The sequence below is a fragment of the Sinocyclocheilus anshuiensis genome, unplaced genomic scaffold (assembly GCF_001515605.1).
Source record: "Sinocyclocheilus anshuiensis isolate Anshui unplaced genomic scaffold, SAMN03320099.WGS_v1.1 scaffold242, whole genome shotgun sequence".
Taxonomy (NCBI): Eukaryota; Metazoa; Chordata; class Actinopteri; order Cypriniformes; family Cyprinidae; genus Sinocyclocheilus; species Sinocyclocheilus anshuiensis.
Genome location: NW_015546053.1, coordinates 203,168 through 209,849, shown reverse-complemented (window position 1 = coordinate 209,849; position 6,682 = coordinate 203,168). Strand labels below are relative to the sequence as shown.

Below are 6,682 nucleotides of genomic sequence, written 5' to 3'. Positions count from 1 at the left end.
TTTAGTAATAGTATTACTATCACTAATACTACTAATATTCACCATAATCTTAAAAATAATGGTCATATTGGTCATGGTGTTTAGTTACAAGTTGTTGCTAGTTGACAATACACATATATCTCAGTAACCATAAGGATTTGAATAAGAAGTCCAAACATCAAGTTCAAAGTTATCGTAATTCCAGTCATTATAATTCAAATGATATTCAGCAAACTAAAATAAATATTTTTCATATATCTACTGGGTAACAACTGAAAACAATTAAACCACACTGATATACATTCAGACAAGAATCTAATTATATAATGAAGTTATATTTTAATGAAAAGAATCATTTTTATATTCATGTCAGATTGGGGCAAGTTGTCACACTTTTACTGGTTTTATTTATTTATTAATCTTATTTGTCACAATATTTTGGGCCAAAATAATTGAGTTTTTAACATGTTGCCAACAATCCATTAGTATCACATGTACATTAATACAGCCTAAAACCTATTATATGATATTTAATGGCAGGTTTTGAGTGTAACAATATGGTCTGCAAAGTAGGTGTTTATTGAGCTGTATCTTTTCCCCTGGACAATATTGGTTAAATATTCAATATCTTTCCACTGGAATGTACTAATTCATAAAACAAACCCACCCTGAGAAATATTCACTGCAGTAAAAAAAAAAAATAATTAAAAGTGTGACAACTAGCCCCGGTCTCTCATGTGCTATATATCTCATCTTTTATTGCGAGAGTTTTACTAATTCATCTCAAGCTTGTTGAAACCTGCCATCTGTGTAAAATCCCAAAAGACTTCATTATTAGGATTGATATTTTCCCGGAGCAGTTAACATGGAATATTTTTTTGGCCCGCTTCCAGTTTGCTGTTCGGCTGTGGTTGAGTTTTTAAAGCAGCGGCGAGGCAAAACATCTCCAAGTAGGTGGATCTTTGTGAAACAGGGTGGATTTCTATTCTGTGCCTCCAATCAATGTTACTTACAATTAAATTGTCAATGTGGGTTTCTGAATGAACAAATAATCCCAATTTGGGTGAAAACATCAAACTTGAAAAGATACACTTTATTATGAATTTACGTTTTTAAAAATACTCAAACTCAAAAACTCAGAGACATACTGATACAAAAAAAAAACAAACATAAAATGCCATGTAAGGACCCAAAATTCTGAATCTTTTAAGAATCTGTCCATTTACACGAACCATCTGAAAGAATCAATGAATCAGGCTTTCCAAAGCTACATATAAGAGAAGAACTGTTTAAAACAAACTGATTCACTAGAATGAACCTGGCTTTCCAAAGCTTCATACTGTACTGTATATGAGAGAGGTCCATTTAGGATGAATCAAATCACTAGAATGAATCAAACTTCCCAAAGCTACATATGAGGGAAAGACCGTTTAAAATAAGTTGATTCGCTAATGAAATGAATCTGATTTTCCAAAGCTACAAACTGTATGAGAGAGGTTAGTTTAGGACAATCCGATTCACTAGAATGAATCAAGACATTCAAAAGCTATGTAGGAGAGAAGGAGGGCAATTTAAAACAAACTGATTCACTAGAATGAATCTGACTTTTCAAAGCTACATAATGTACGAGGGAGGTTAGTTTAGGACAAACCGATTCACTAGAAGAAGGAATCAAACTTTCCAAAGCTACAGTAAATAGGCGAGAAAGAGAACCATTTAAAATGAACTGATTCACTAGAATGAATCTGAATTTTGAAAGCTACATACTATACAAAAGAGTGGTTCATTTAGGATTAACCTATTCACTAAAATGAATCAAACTCTTACTAAAGTTACATACGAGAGAGAAGTCTGGTTAGGGCAAACTGATTCACTAGAATGAATCAGATCTTTCCAAAGCTACATACTGTATGAAAGAGAGGTTCATTTTGGATGTGCTGATTCATTCACGAAAATGAATCAAAATGTCCAAACCCACATATGAGAGAAGAACTATTTAATATATGAACTGATTCACTAGGATGAATTTGACTTTCCAAAGCTACATGCTGTTTGAAAGAGAGGTCCATTTAGGATGAACTGATTCAGAATAAACCAAACTTACCAAAATGCCATATGAGAGACAGGTATTTTTACGATAAACCGATTCATTAGAATTAATCAAAATTTCCAAAGCTACATATGAGAGAGAGAGGTATGTTTAGGACGAACCGATTCACTAGAATAAATCAAAATTTCCAAAGCAACGCGTTGTGGTTATTTATATTGTTTTATTTGCACACCATTGTTATATTCTGTCAGCTTTTATTGAGAAGACCAGTCATCAATGGCCCACAATGGAACACAACAGTTCAGAGAAAAATAATTTTAAAACAAACCCAACAACAGCCTGTTATCCAGCACCCCTAAATTAGCATTTGATTTCTCATTGCATTGTATCAATATCCTGCTGTGGTTTTGTTCGGTCATCTATGATTATAATCACATGATTTACAGTGGATTATCCAGCCTGTCATTGTATGGCATGTTGGCTACGCCGCTGGAATATTTCTAAGCGCACACCTCATTAAAGTCCTTTGAGAGGAAAACAAAACGAAATAAGTCATTTGGAGAGCTTTAGTATGCATGGAGGACGTAAACAAATGAGATCACCTTGAAAGGACAATTAAGAAGAGAGCTAAGAAACCTTTTGGACCGCACAAAGTAATTACAACTTAAAAGATAAATGATTGAGTTTTTAATGGTGTTCTGAATCGAGTTAGTTTTAACAAAACAAGGAACAATCGATACACTCGCAGAAGACTACAAATGTATCCAATTGGCAGTGTTTAGCTTAATGACGGACGCTGAAATGGCAATGACAACTGGCACGGCGACCTTGAGCACTGAGCAGACAGATGAACCAGCAGAAAATGGGGTTTTCTACTAATTAAAGCCAGAGTTCCCTAGACATAGAAGATTATTTCAATTCAGTGTGGAGCTTAATATGGAGCTTTAAAATATGTTTACTGAGACTGTGGTGCTCAAGATGGAGATTTACCCTCCTGCAGAGAACAAGACTTCGGTTTGGTTCTGTTGTACTTTTATTTTGTACACAGCATGCTAGACATTCAGATGTTTGTGATGAGATCTTCAAACTCATTTTACTGCACATCATTTAGCCTCAAGCCTGTTTCAACCACAGAATAAAGAGTTAAATAAAAAGGGTAATTGCGACTCAATACTTTTTTCTTGAATTGTGAGAAAAACTCGCAATTCTGAGAAAAAAACGTCTGAATTGTGAGACAAACTATAAACAACAATTGAACTTTTTCTTGCAACTTTGAGTTTACATTTTGGCGGTTCTACATTTTTTTTTTCCTCTGAAGTTTGCATCTCACAATTCTGTTTTTTCTACCTTTTTTTATTTATTTATTCCATGGCGGAAATAAAAAAACAGAATTGCGACGATGTAACAATTCTGAGGAAAAAAAGGTCAAACTTTCAAGTTGTAAACTCAAGATTACAAGGAAAAAAAGTCAGAATTCTGAGTTCTATCTCGGAGTTTCAGTGAATTGTGAAAAAGTAGCCATTCATTTTGACTTTTAATCTCTCAATTTTCTTTTAATCTCTTAGTCCTTTTTTTTCTCCGAACAATTATGAGTTTATATCTCATAGTTCTACAGCTACATTTTAGAAACTGTGAGAAAAACACAAGGAAACAAGCTACATACAATTTTAGACTTCTCTTAGAAATGCGACTTTATATCTTACAATTCTGGCCTTTTTTCTCACAAACTTCTCAGAGTATGAATTGTGAAATTGTGGAAAAAGTCCTGATTATCTTTTATATATTTTTTTACTCCATGACGGAAACAAGTTTCCATAGTTCAAGTAATATGACAGTGAAGCTGAAACAACCGTTTTTTAATGCACAATTATTATTTTACATAGATTTTTTTTTTTCTCTTTTGAACAGATTTCTTCTTGAGAAGAACTATTTAATATATGAACTGATTCACTAGGATGAATTTGACTTTCCAAAGCTACATGCTGTTTGAAAGAGAGGTCCATTTAGGATGAACTGATTCAGAATAAACCAAACTTACCAAAATGCCATATGAGAGACAGGTATTTTTACGATAAACCGATTCATTAGAATTAATCAAAATTTCCAAAGCTACATATGAGAGAGAGAGGTATGTTTAGGACGAACCGATTCACTAGAATAAATCAAAATTTCCAAAGCAACATATGAGAGAGAGGTTCGTTTAAGATTAACCGATTCACTAGAATCAGATTTTCCTGTTTACCAATTCACTAGAATTATTTGATTTGAATCATATGATTATTATTATTTATTTATTGTAAAAATACACATTACAAACTAATTTAGAAACTGTGAGAAAAACACAAGGAAACAAGCTACATACAATTTTAGACTTCTCTTAGAAATGCGACTTTATATCTTACAATTCTGGCCTTTTTTCTCACAAACTTCTCAGAGTATGAATTGTGAAATTGTGGAAAAAGTCCTGATTATCTTTTATATATTTTTTTACTCCATGACGGAAACAAGTTTCCATAGTTCAAGTAATATGACAGTGAAGCTGAAACAACCGTTTTTTAATGCACAATTATTATTTTACATAGATTTTTTTTTTTCTCTTTTGAACAGATTTCTTCTTTTTTTCTGATGATTTCATCTCCTCCCTGTAAATAACAAACAATAAAACATAACCAAACATGTCTAAGTTGTCTATATGAAAACTTTGGAAGGATGTGGAAGATGACTAACCTGGACTCTAATACCACTTGCTGATGCCAAAAAGTCTTGCCCTGTCAGTGGCAGAGAAAAAGGTCGCAGCATCACTGCACATGGTCTTTCCATTCTGGTCGCCTTTTGGCACTGCTGGAATGCCCGGGACGGATGGTAAAGGGTCTCCGGTGCCGTTTCTGCTGGTCACAGAATTCACTGCATTTCCAGTGTCAGGAAATACAACTTTTTTTTGTTTTCCCTTCATGCGCCTGGATGGAGGCCTCGTGTTAGAAGATGGGCCAGCCAAGGAAGGTGTAAATTGAGGTAACTGGGTCTGGGAAGGGCTCTCAAAAGTAGGAGTAATGCTTGGCCTTGTCAGCGTCTTGCTTTTTCGGCTTGGGAAACAATTTGATAAACTTTATTTAGTCATTAAAAATGTCTAAGGTGTACCTTTGTGTCAGAAAACTCATAACGTGTGACATGAATGAATAAAAGTGATAAACGTATCTACTTTGTTCTTTTACTCTTAATGTTTTTACTTCCTACACAACATATCGACCTTATTTAAAATGACTAAATGAGTATAGGCTACTGAAAAATTCTAGATTAATAGGCCAGTCATTCTTGAGACATGGGACAAAACAGGTCCAGCAAGGGTAACTGCTATTAGGTTTAAAAATAAAAATATTTTCAATTTTAAATGTCATGAGGGATTAATAATAGAATGTATTTAACACCATTATCACCTTCAATTTAATTTTCTCATTATTATACCAAATCTATGTTTCTTAATGTCTTCTCCCTACATCTAAAACAGTGTGTGTGTCCACAGAGAAGCGTTCAAGCATTCATATGCAATAAAATGGATAAAAATGTTTTTTTTTTAATGATGAAAAAGAGCTTGTTTTATCAAAAGCAACACTTAATATCTCCTATCAAAGCAAGGTTGTTTTTTATTTAATACAGTAATTGACTGATTCAATGTATTTGATAGTTAAAATGACTACAAATTCAGGTTTTCGTCACCACCGTCAGATGTGTCAACTCCGTCAGTTGAATATTTTGATAATATTTCATTATGATATTTTATATTTGTTGTGGAATTGTTGGTCACATGTGAAGGTGTAATCTGTCTGCTAACACGAGAATGTGTTTTTGAAATGTTAAAAACATCTTGAATGCCGTTAAACATAAAGCTGAAATTATATTACACAGTCCAAGCTAAAAAAAAAGCACATTTTGTTAAAAAGGAGAAAGGTTGGGAGGTTGTATCAAAGCATAGCTCAGTAGCTTAGTACATATAAGATACATAAATGTAGTTTCATTTGTCTGAGTACAAGGTTTTATTTTTTCAATGTTGCACCCTGTTTTGTCCCACTTCTCAAGAATGACTGAGGCTATAAAAATATAAATAGACGCTAAATATATATGCTTGATCCATTAAGATGAAATACATCTCTTGGTGCTACTGCTTACCTTTTCACTGCGATCACAAACAGTTAAAATGGTCTGAACAACTTCAGTCACAGATGAACTGCTCTGAACAGATTCCACTGAGGTCGCCTCAGAACTATGGCGTCATAATGCGTCAAGTTCTACCGCTGATGTTCCACCTGGCTGTAGGTGCTCCATATACAACAGTAAAGAGGACGTTCACGCAGGCCTCTTTTTGCATTCATCTGCGCTGTTTTTTTCATGTTTTCTATGTAAACAGGCGCTAGACAGACGCGCGTCGCGTCTTTTGCAGCGTCTCGCACGGCGTTCTAAAAACGCGGAGCTCAGGTTTAAAGTTGTGCTTGCTTGCTTCTTGTGTGAACGCGCTATGAATAATACATGATTATTCTGACCTCTTGTGGTAAAGTTACTCAATTGCTGACTATTTTTTATCAAAATTGATTTTTAATCAATTTAATCAATTTCAAAAAATTGATTTTTAATCAATTTGGGCCTAGTTTTCAAATGTAG

General features: G+C 33.9%; 1 long non-coding RNA gene across 1 annotated transcript; it reads right to left on the bottom strand.

Annotated features, from left to right (window-relative positions):
- Window positions 1–4,623: 4,623 nt before the first annotated feature.
- LOC107699224 (uncharacterized) lies at window positions 4,624–6,521 on the bottom strand. Its single transcript, XR_001635433.1, has 3 exons — window positions 6,194–6,521; window positions 4,757–5,112; window positions 4,624–4,671 (listed from the first exon to the last, which is right to left on the bottom strand). It is a non-coding gene; the product is annotated as an uncharacterized LOC107699224 (long non-coding RNA).
- Window positions 6,522–6,682: the final 161 nt, after the last annotated feature.